This window comes from Hordeum vulgare, chromosome 3H (genome assembly GCF_904849725.1).
Source record: "Hordeum vulgare subsp. vulgare chromosome 3H, MorexV3_pseudomolecules_assembly, whole genome shotgun sequence".
In the NCBI taxonomy this organism is placed as follows: Eukaryota; Viridiplantae; Streptophyta; class Magnoliopsida; order Poales; family Poaceae; genus Hordeum; species Hordeum vulgare.
The window spans coordinates 281,895,135-281,907,704 of record NC_058520.1 but is presented as its reverse complement, the minus strand read 5'-3'; positions in this window follow the sequence as shown (position 1 = coordinate 281,907,704).

Genomic DNA, 12,570 nt, shown 5'->3' with positions numbered 1-12,570 from the left:
TGAAGAGCCTCCGGACAAAGAATTGACGTAGTAGTTGGAAAACCAACAAAGAAAATAACAAGACAGTAGTGGACTTATGAAAATCATCTCAACATATATGAGGTGACAACCAACCACTAAAAGAAACAAGGATAGTTGAAAGAAAAGATATGAAACTTCTTACACCAAGAGGATACATTGAGAACTTGGATTAATGGCAAGCACCATGATAGCACAATCCATAGGAAAAGTTTTAGGTGAAATCTAAACCAAGATAGCTCAATGAAAAATCATGGGTTGAAAATATCTCATGATCAAAGAATTGGTGGATTTAATTATCTCATTCTAGAAAGGAAAACTCTTCGAGACTCCTACACTAACAAGAATGCTATAATACCACCTCAAAGGATAAAGGAGAACAAACGCATAGGAAATGCAAGAGAAATAATACTTGAGGTACTCCAACAGGAATCTTGAAGAACACTTCAGAAAGAATGAAATCTTGACGAACCACCAAGAAGGACCTCCGAATAAAAAAGAATGATGCAAAGATATGAAGGTAGAAAAGAATAACATTATGACCTTGCAAAGTCTTCGATGAAGCTTCACGAAGAGAAACTTGAGAAAACTTCGCATTCCAGAAAGAAAAGATAAGAACACTTGAGAAAAAGGAATTGATATGATGAGCCACTCCGGAAGAAGAATTGAAATCATAATGAAACAGGAATAAGAATTATGTTATGCTTATCCTCCATCAATTTTAATTGATGACAAGCAACCGATTTAGCATACAACTTAATCTTCTTGAAACAATTAAAGAGAGATAGATAAAGCACAAACTAGAAGAAATGTTGCAAGAAACACCGGTAAGAATTCACAATTGAATGGGAACACCACGAATTAATGTAGAAACATGAGATTGAAGAGCTCATGAGCCACCTGAGAGAAAACTTGAACAAGGCACCGGATAATCGAGAGACGAACGAAGAGACAACAATGGAGAAGAATTGAGGATGAAAGCTGAAAGCTGAGAATGAAGATTCTTCTGAAATGATGGTCTTTGGAGGAACAAGAAATAAAAACAACTCAGAAACGCACCGGATAGCAAGAAAGGGATTACTCATGATTGGGAATAATTCAAGATGATGCCAGAAGGCTGAAACTATGAATCACGAAGAGAATGGACCAAGATTAAGAGAAACACTCCTTCGAATTGCAAGCTGAGAATGATGACGAGAACAACACCAAGAATTACTGAGAAACTCCGGAATAGAGAAGAATGAAAGGTTGATCCAAATATGAGATTTAATTCAAATAGGCCTTGGAGAAGGGATATGACTGATGAAATTCATACTTACGTCATAGCTAAAAAGGTTTAAAGATCTCCGGAAAAAGATTAAAAGAGCCAAGTAAGATCCTGGGAAAACCTGTGGGTTATGGGCCCACTGAAAGAAACCACCGTTAGAAAAGATTGCTTAGAAGACAGATATTGCACCGGTATGAAGAGAACTAGATGAGGTTGAGAACCTCGAAATAATTGAAAAGACTGGAAAGAAGAACTACAGAGATAACTTCAACGCTCCGGATCGAAAAGAGAGAAATAAATACCAAGATAGGCTCATAAAAATTTCCGACATGGGAAAGAATTAACAAGGATGAAAAGGACATGATGAACACAGACAACTAAATTGAATTCACGGAAAAGATAACACGATTGAATAGGGATGAACATGAAGCTCCTGACAAACTTCAGAATGAATCACCGGCTACAAAAGGAAGAAGAGATAGCGGAAGCACAAAGAAAAGAAAACTCTTGGATGAAAATTGAATCACTGAACAAAAAGGGTGGGAGGGCGGGGAAAAACAAAGACAACTTGAGACAGATGAGATGAACTCCGGAAAGAATTGAGAGAATGATCTGCAAAAACTAGAGAAGATTGAACTCAGTTGCAGAGAAGCACACCGGTTGGAAAAGAACTAACAAGGCGACTCCGGTTGACAAGAATTGATACGATAATTGATAGAGCAAAAGAATTAATACTCTCATAAAAATATGAGAACACCACTTAGGAAAGATCTGAAATCACCACTTGACATCGAAGCAACACGAATTACCATATTCAACAAAACAAAGGGAGAGCCTTATGAAACAAGCCAGAACAAACTCACGAGAAAGATTTCGTCCGATATTTTCGTGGACAGGATAGCACAGGCTCGATTTTACAGCAGCCATCAAGTGAAGGCAGTGCACCCGGCATATGAAGCATCCCCGAGTCGTAGCAAGCTACAAGGACTCTTTAAGACACAACGTGTACCCCTGTAAGTTGACCGTCAACAAATGAATCCACTAGATGTCGAACCCCAACCTAACATCATGCATTTCTTGGAAGATTGTCCTATAAGCAACTACTTGAATTCCCGCCTATGAATTCCTGAAATTTCCGGTCATGCAATATGGTACACGGATACAAGGAGTAATATCACACAACTCCTATACTAACCCGTCACCTGTATCACATCTGTCAACACATAACCAGAATCTCGGACCTTCATCTACTACAAACCCTCATGATTATAACGATACAAAGTATGGCAGTACTCCCAAACAATCTGCACTAGTACTGGGGACATTGGGGTTATCTCGCCACTACTAGTATTGAAGCAATTACGAACATCCTTCGTTCTGAGATACTAAGAAATTTGAATGATAAAGATGTGCTCGAGAATCCCCTGGAGCTCAACTCCCCGGAAGAAAATCAAATAAGACAGGAGGCACCAAGACAGAACTCCGTCACATCAACATCATATAGATCCCAAGAATATCCGCGTGATCCTAAAAAAAATTTGAGTGAGAAGAGGAGTAGAATTAAAATATTACGTCAAGATTCCTTACCAAAGCATAGAAGAGGAGAAAAAAGAATCCTACTCTCCGATACATAACTAGACTCAAAGTAGTTTTTCACTAGACTCGACTCGGCCAAGTTCGATCAATCAAGGGGGCTCCTAGGTTGGTACTTCTCTGATACCAACTTGTCACGCCCAAGATGCGACCCTATCCTCAATTTGGCACAAAGGCCTCGTCAAGGATAGAAGCGCATCTCGTCGTGTCGCAAGAATGGATATCGTTACAAGTACATGTACTGAAAAGATGAGATATATATATAGAATTGGCTTACACTCGCCACAAGCTACATCAGAGTCACAACAGTACATTACATAATCATCAAGAGTAAGAGCAGGGTCCGACTACGGACGAAAACAAACGATAAAAGAAGAACGACGTCCATATTTGATATCCAAGGTTGCCGGCCTGGAACCCATCCTAGATCGATGAAGAAGAAGAAGAAGAAGCAACTCCAAATGAACAACCAACGCGCTCGCATCAAGTAATCTTTACCTGCACCTGCAACTGGTGTTGTAGTAATCTGTGAGCCATAGGGGACTCAGCAATCTCATTTCCAAAGGTATCAAGACTAGCAAAGCTTGATGGGTGAGATATGGTTAAGTGGTGAGGTTGTAGCAGCGGCTAAGCATATATATGGTGGCTAACTTACGAGTACAAAAAATAAGAGGGGGATGATCTACGCATAACAGACGTGAACTACTGATGATCAAATAAATGATCCTGAACACCTACCTTCGTCAGACATGACCCCACCGTGTCCTCGATCGGAGAAGGAACTCACGAAAGAGACAGTCACGGTTACGCACACAGTTGGCATGTTTTAATTAAGTTAACTTCAAGTTATCTAGAACCAGTGTTAAACAAAGTTTCCACGTTGCCACATAACCGCGGGCATGGCTTTCCGAAAAGATTTAACCCTGCAGGGGTGCTCCAACTAGTCCATCACAAATTAAAACAAGCCGCATAGAAATCCTCCATCACGAAGCTCGCGATCTCGTCGGATTCCCTAGTGGAAAACCTCAACTCTGAGATTACCCAAAGCATCACCGGAATCCCGATGCACAAGATATTTCGTCAAAGGTAAAACTAATCCAGCAAGGCCGCCCGACGTGTCGACGATCCCGATAGGAGTCACGTACCTCGTTCTCAGGACACGACCGATGAGCCATGGTTACCACGCCAAACGCTGAGTTGCCCCGGGTAGCGTTAATAAGCTGCTCTGTTTTGGACGAACAATCATGAGGAGCACTGGCCCGGGGGTTGATTAAATTATCCTCGGGTTAATTACTCCCTATGCAGTTCATTAGTGATTAGGCAAATGTAGTACCAAAGTTGGGCCTTGCCATACCAGCTTTAATCTAAAACGAATTATCAAGGGGGTCCCCATAACAACCCCGATCGTGTTAGGAGCGCTCATTTATGGAACATAACACCGGTAGCCGAAAACTAAGGGGGCAAAGGTGGAACAAAACACCAGGCTATAAAGGCCGAGCCTTCCACCTTTTACCAAGTATATAGGTGCATTAAATTAAATAGCATTTAAATATGGTGATAATACAAGGAACCCATGTTATCACATGGAAGAAACTACACCTGCAACTAGCAACGCTAACAACATGGTAAGCAAGCAGTAACATAGCCAATCAGTGGTTTGCTAGGTCGAACAGGTTGAAGGTTATCATGGCATTGTTGAGAGGCTCATATATAACAAGTGGTAGGCAACGAGACGTAAACGATAGAAACGATAAAACTAGCATGGCAATGATATTAATGGTATCTGGGGAAATGGTCGTCTTGCCTGAAATCCCGCTTGGAAGAAGGACAACTCGGTGGAGTCGGCGAACCAACATAGTCGAACGGATCCTCACATTCCGACACGCTTGCGGAACTCTATCGAGACGGAGCAAACCGGAAACAAACATCAACACAGATATTCTCCACACGATGCACAACATGATGCACAACCTACTATGATGCGTGATCAGTTCAATGATGCACGGGATGGCATGGCAATTCACCTCACACAAACTCTACACATTAAGTGAAGCTCGATATGCAACGGGTTGCATATCGACGAAACTCCACGATTAATTATTTAATTCACTCCCGATTATTTAACACACAATATTAAATGTTGTTAACATGGCAAGGGGTGAAGCGATGATCCTACGTGTCATCCTAGTCGGTTTAACTCGCGGAACATAGAACGGAGCTATGGCACAAGAGGCATGCAAGACAAGATTTATATGCCATGAATGTGTCATGCATGCAAGTTCAAAACATCACGACAAGAAGAGGAAAGAAGCACGTGTCGCCACGGCGAGCGAGAGGAAATCATGGCGGCAAGACGGAAACGAAGCCACGACAACGTTCCTATCCCGATACTCAACGAGATATCTGGCCAACGAATAGGGAGCTTGTGCGGGAACGCTAAATAAAGAATGGGGTGATCCCGCTTACTGGGTTCCCATGTGTCGAGGCTCAACGAAAGAGGTACACATGCAACGGGCAACATAAGGCGCAAACATACATGCATCTCATACATCATATGCGTTCGTTACACAACACGTCTCATCAGTATACCTTCGAAGCGTGCATATCGGAGCGGATCGGTTCGTAGCGGACGTCGTGGAAGTCGGGGTACTCCGGTCTCGTCAACGGTAGTCGTTCGCTCGACATCGTGGTTCACGGTCTTCGGCGACGGTAGTCGAACTCGTTTTCCAAAGAGGTCCGGGGGTCGTCGAGGACGTCGTGGTACTCGCCGATCTTGTCGGTCCCATGAAAGAGGGGATGGTGCACTCGGCGACGGCAAACAGCGACAGCGGCAACACAACTACAACATATATAGCAAGGCATCTAACAACAACAGCTTGCAGCTACGGCAACTAGCAGCAGCAACCGGCAGAAGTGGCATGCGGCCTAGCTAGCATACTACGGCAGCAACTACAACTAGATGCTAGCAAGCAATGGCAGCATGCACAACAACAACAACTAGCGCAGGAAAGCACATACGGCAAGTAGCAACTATGGCTCAGCAAGCAACCTAGAACTAAGCAGGAAGCCGCAACTAACAGCAGTGAGAGCAAGCTAGCCACCACATCAGGCATCTACTATCAAACCATCAAGCAACCTAATCTCGCAGCAAGAAGCAAAGCAACCGGCCAGGCAAGCAGCTAAGCTTCGGCTGCAACAAGGCAACAGCAAAGCAGCAGCCAGCTTCGGCAATAGGGAGAGGCAACCTAGCGGCACAAGCAACAATAACATGCATAATCCAGGCTAGCTGCAGCTAGCAGCAACATAAAATATTTGCAATCAGCAGCAAAATGCACCTAGCAGCAGCAACCTACAGCAGCTCCGGCGACAGCTAATGCCAACAGCAGCAAGTGTAGCAGAGGATCTCCATGGCGCGGCGGTGGCGAGCTCCGGCATGGGGGCGCGGTGGTTGCGACGAGCTCGGGGAAGGAGAGGCACGGAGGCAAGATCGGCACGGCACCGCGACGGGCGGCGGCCGCGCGGGAACGGTGGGGCACGGGCTGATGCCGGCGGGGAACCTCGGGCCGGCCACCGGGATGGCGGCAGGTGCTTCAGAGGCCGGCGGCGACGGCCCAGCGGCGGCACGCAGGGGGTGCTGCAGAGGGCCTGCCGGCAGGGACGCGGCAGAGGAGGCGAGCAGCAGGACGCGGTTGAGACCGGCGAGCACGGGGGCTCGGCGCTGGCACGGGAGGCCGCCAGGGAGGCACGGGGCACCGGACAGGCGCAGGCGAGGGCGGCGCGGCCGGGAGGGCGGCGAGGTCGGCCAGGGGAGTCCGACGAGCGGGGGCCTCCTACGGGGGCGGACATGGGAGGAGGGAGACGGCGCACGGGGAGATGGGATCGAGCGTACGATCTCTGTGGCGCTAGGGTTGGAGGCCTATTTGGCCTGGGCCGGCTGGGCCTCTCTCCCTCACTCTATGCTCTTTTTAAAAAAAAATCAGACAACAAACACAAAAGAAAAAGGTTTTAGACAAAATAAAAAAATGCCTTTTCTAACTCCTTTAAAAATACACCCCAACTTTAAAAATAGATTGGCTTTTTTTAACGAATGAAAACCAAAACCTTTGAAGAAATAAATAAACCCTTTTCTTACAAAAGAATAAAAATCAAACCCCTTTGATTTAAAGAATAAAATAAAGCTCTTTAAAAGAGAAAAGAAAATGAGACGGTTTTAAAATAAAACAAGAGGAAAAATAAAAGAAAAACCCAAGGGGTTGCCCCCACATTTAATAAAAGGGTTTTTAAAAGAAGACGCATTTTTTAAATAGGGGTTAAAACAAATACATAGCAAAACCACAAAACGAAATAAGAGAGGAGAGGAGGGGAGAAGGTTTTAGGTCCATGGTGCAACAGGGTTTAAAGCGGCTCTATTGCACCCACTCTCAACACGCCCACGAACAACGCCACACTCACAAGCAACACCGACAAATAACATAGTTGACATGATGCCATGCATGATGCGACGATGCAAACTAAATGATGATGCAACAAATAAAACTAATCACATGACGGAAACAGAAATAAAGGGGGATCTTCTGGGGCGTCGGTCTCGGGCTGTCACAAGAATCGCCGTGCTCAGTGATCCCAGAGATCAATGCTCACCGAACACAGATACTGAATAAAGAGTCTTACATCCAAGTATCGATTATTACAACACGTGACCGAAAGTTCAAGTTCACAAGACATGGCCTAAGGCCAAATCACACGAATACACTAATAGAGGAAGACATTGGGCTAAGTGGGTGCCCATGCCATCAAGCCTACACCGACAGGCATTCTGACTCGGAAGCGTCCTAGTTGGCAGGGGTGTCGCCGAAGACATACTCATCTCCAAACTCCGGTCCTTCCATGTCTGGTCAATAACATAACCAGTGGCAAGCCAATGAGTACTTTGAATGTACTCGCAAACAGCCCATGATATGAACAATGAAAGTGAAGGATAAAAATATCAAGCACCTTTAGTGTAACTCATCTGGGTGGAATGATTATGAATATGCATCAAGTTAAAGAATTATTCTTGAAGAACAGGTTACAGATATCAACATATCTGTTGAGGGCTGAACCATCGGGGATCACCCTATATGCCAACTCACCGAACTTAGTCATATCATTGCAATCATAGCAACACCTTTCTCATCACCACACACACACACACAACTCACGAACACTTGGTTTATACGGAAATATCAGGACGTAGTTTAAGCAGGATTACCCAACTGTCCTTGACCGTGGACACGTCTATTCGAATAGTTTACACTCTGCAGAGGTAGTATGCTGGACCCACAAGATCCAGGAAAGTTTCGTGTCATCCACGACACGCAGTATATCACATACCCAAGGTAAGTACCCGATCAATGTATTTCCCCTGACGATACTAGACAAAGAGGTCCACTCGATTGGTACCCAGCCCACATGTTGTACGACTTACGAGCACCAACTCTGGACTGTACCAACCATGTGGGGACCAACGGTGTGACCAAAACTCATAAAAATGGCATAGTTGTCCTACCCGGCACGACCCCATCACGAGAGTGACCACACATCACTCCCGCCACTAGTAACGTGACTCTTTGCTAGCACCGACCAGAGAATTAACATAGCCCCGTCCCATAAGGGGTAATGTGGTCATACTGGTAAGGTTGGGATGGTCGAGACATCATAAATCTAATCCCATTTCCGAAACCTTACTCGCACAAATACCGGGTGCATCACTTCACCAAAAGTGACCACCTATCTTATCATCACCCACGGGCATTAGTGGCACCCGACGGGGTTTTCATAAACTCTTGCTTTATGAAATCAACATGCTCATGAATAATACTACTTCTATGTTTACTTGTCAACATGGTATTAGCATGACCCTCAAGGGGTAGGGTCAAGCTCAATGCATGTGCTCCGGGGGAGCCTTCGGTAAAATCATATCAAATGATTACCGGCACTTATGATCATATGCAACGAGAATACTTGCTATTATAACATGCAAAGTAAAATATGCTCAGTCATGGTCAAAGGGCTTCTTGCCTTGGTCAGCTAAGTATCCGGGGTCTTCCAGGTCTTCCGCTCCGATTCCCTCGTCACACGGATTTTCTATCATCGATAAAACAATAAATAAGAAATAGCTCACTTAGAAACAGTCCACAAAGTCATTTTAAAAATGTTCCCTATTACTGATAAATCTAAGATATCGTTTTAAAAATATTTGTCTTAGTTTTCCTTGAAGAAATATTTTTTGAAAACAACCAAGCAGAAGCAAAACTATTCCATTTTAGCCCTTTTAATATTATAAAATAGAATAGTTGCTGGAAGAATTCATCTAAGAATATCATTAAATACTACACTTTTTTAGAAAAATAAAAATGCAAGAATTATATTTTTACACTTGTTAAATGTTTTTATAAAAATCTTAGAAATCCAGGTTTTAAAAATAAAAAGAAAACAGACCAGCTCCTGGCCTGGCTCGGCCCAGAGCTGGGCCGGCCCATGGCCAGGCGCGGGCGCCGTCAGGTTTGAACCTGACGCGCGGGGCCCTGCGGTCAGTGGCCGAGGCCAGCGCGGGGGTGGAGGCGGGGCCACCGACAGGTGGGGCACACCTGTCGGGGTCGTCTCCTACCTCCGGCCAAAGAGGAGGAGGAGGATGCCAACGAGGTTGCCGACGCGCTCATGCCCTAAGGAACACGAGAATGGGTTTGTCTGACCGTCGCCTACCTGCTGGTGGTCGAAACAACGACGGGGACGCAGGGGTTAGCCGACGACGAGGAGGCCGTGGCGGAGGCATTTCGGGAAGTGGTCGAGGGGGTGGCTAGAGACACGGAAAATCTCGGGCGAGTTAGGGGAAAGCTTCCTAGGATCAAGGGGGGTCAATTTGTTGGGTCGAGGGGTCAGGAGCCGTCGTGTAGCCAGAGATCGACCGGAGCTCTGAGGCGGAGGGGCCTCGGTCGATCTCGAGCACCGGGGCTCTGCTGGTTTGCTGGGGTGGCTAGGGAGGTGCTAGTGGATGTGGTGAAGCTATCTGAGGGGTGCTGGAGCGAGGGGAGGGCTATTTATAGGCCCGCGACGGTGAGCAGATTCGGGAGCGCCGGTGACTCAGCATGGCGCGCATGGGGGCGGAGAGAGAGGTCGGGGTTGAAACCACGGTCTCAGGACGTGGTATTGGACTGCCCGAACCATCTGCAGCAGAGAGAGAGGGAGAGAGAAGGCGAGCATTCGTGTCCGCGCAAGCTTGGCCGGTTCTTGAGCGCGCGGGCACGCGTCACGCGAGCTCTAGCGCGAGAGAGGAGGGTCCCTGAGGCTTGCCCGATGCAGAGGGGATGTCGGCGAAGAGGTTGGACATCTCAGGGGAGGCTGGAACTGGCCGAGGGTGTCGCCCCCACCTTGGTGACTCCCTGTAGCACGCCCAGAGCGCAGTTTTGGCATGCCACGGCATGCTGGTGCGCTCTAAGGCACGTTGGACGTGTCTAGCATGTCCTGGCACTTGCTGGGGGTGTGGATAGCCGTTTGGTTTTAGTGGGAGCTTCGGCTGGTCAAAGGAGGAAAGAAATACTGGTACTATCAGTCATGAACTGAGGTCCAAATTGGGGTTTTGGCCTTTCTACTTTGAACCAGTCAGGGTCCAGTTGACTGGGGTTAGATACAGGTGATGGCTACTTAATCTAATAGTTTGAAGCAAAGGATTTTGGTTTAGCTGTGGCTAAGGTGGCTTTTTCCTATCTGTCAAAAGGTGTTCGACAGTGGACACAGGTGGTTGCACCCCACCACTGGTGCTGAGACTTAACAGGTTTGGTTTTGGTGGTAAACCATGGAGTTCCACCAAATTTGAACTCCAAAGGACAAGTTTAGCTTTGTAAACTTGAAATCACTCCAATATGACCAGATATGTTCCTTCCAAAGGGAGTGTGGGCAAATTAAGTGCCACACATCCCATTTTTGGTGTAGAACCCTTATTTGAGGTATTAGGCACTCCTGCAAAGTTTTAGCCTCATTGGACAAACTTTGCTATGTAGAGTTGCTCTAACTTGATTCTGGACAGACGGGGTTTTTCGGTTATTTGGGGTTCTTATCCACCTTTGATCAAGGTGAAACTTTATGTGGACACCAAACAAGGCCTAGGGATATCAGTGGAATTTTCTAGAAATTTATTGAGAATATTTCCTTTGGGAATATTTCAAAATGCCAAAACAGGCAGATATAGCTTTTATAGTTTTAATCAATAAATATAATACAAAATGGGGTTTAAAATCCTATGTATGGAAAATATATGTCCTTCTAATCATCTTAAATTTAATCAGATTTTTCCAAGGCAGAAAAGTATTTTTCCATGTTGGAATACCAATTCTGACCTTAGAAATGGACAGGTTCTTTAATTGGGAAAATAATCACAAAGATAATTATTTTTGTGGTTTTGAAATGTAAAGATAGGTAAAAATCAGATTACCAAATATGGGTAGAAGCACTGCTTGCTATCAAGGGCATGTAGTGCAACCCAAGGTGGTATTACTTAGGTCAGCAATAAGCAATGGTTTTTGAAATCAGTAAAATACCAAGGAATTTAGGGTTTTAAAACCACACATGATCAAGTATACAAGCATACATTGTCAATCATGGCACTCACATCATTAGTTTGGAAAAAGTTTTAACAAGCTCAGAATTTTACAATAAAGACAAGTGATCGCAAAAACAGGGTGTGACACATGCGTTCGGCACTAGATTGTGATCGGATCGCGGGATGGATTGCAATTTGGATCGTGAAGACGTTCGAATACATCAACCGTGTTTCTTAACGCTTCCCCCTTAGCGATCTACAAGGGTATGTGGATCCGATCTCTCCTCTTGTAGCTGCTCATCACCATGGATAGATCTTGTATGTGCGTAGGAAATTTTTTGTTTCCAATGCAATCTTCCCCAACACTAGCATCATGAGCTAGGTCTTTGCGTTGATGACATAACGAGTAGAACACAAAGGAGTTTGTGGGCATTGATATTCAGATTTCTTCCTTCCTTAGTCTTTTATTGATTTTGTGGTAGTGTGGGATGAAGCAGCCCGGACCAACTTTACTCGTCCACGTACAAGAGACCGGTTTCATCCACAGACATGTAACTTTATTGCATAGGATGGCTAGCGGGTGTCTGTCTCTCGCACCTTAGTTGATTCGGTTTCGACAAAGGCGGTCCTTGTAGAAGTTCAAATAGCAACTTGCATATCACCGTTGTGGTTTTCGTATGTAAGAAGCGTTCTTGCTAGATACCCATAGCAGCCACGTAAAACATGCAACAAATTAGAGGACATCTAACTTGTTTTTGCAGAGTATGTTGTTATATGATATGGCCAAAGACTTGATGATATATATTTGATGTATGAGACGATCATGTTGTAATAGTTAATATCGACTTGGATGTCGATGCTACGGCAACCGGCAGGAGCCATAGGGTTGTCTTTAATTATTGTATTAACTATGTTTCAATCATTAAGCGCTATGTAATGCTTTACTTTATCGCTAAACGGTAGCGATAGTAGTACAAGCATGGTTGGCGCGACAACCTTGATGGCAACACGATGATAAAGATCATGATGATGGAGATCATGGTGTTATGTCGGTGACGATGGAGACCATGTCGGTGCTTTGGATATGGTGATCAAAAGCACAAGATCATGGCCA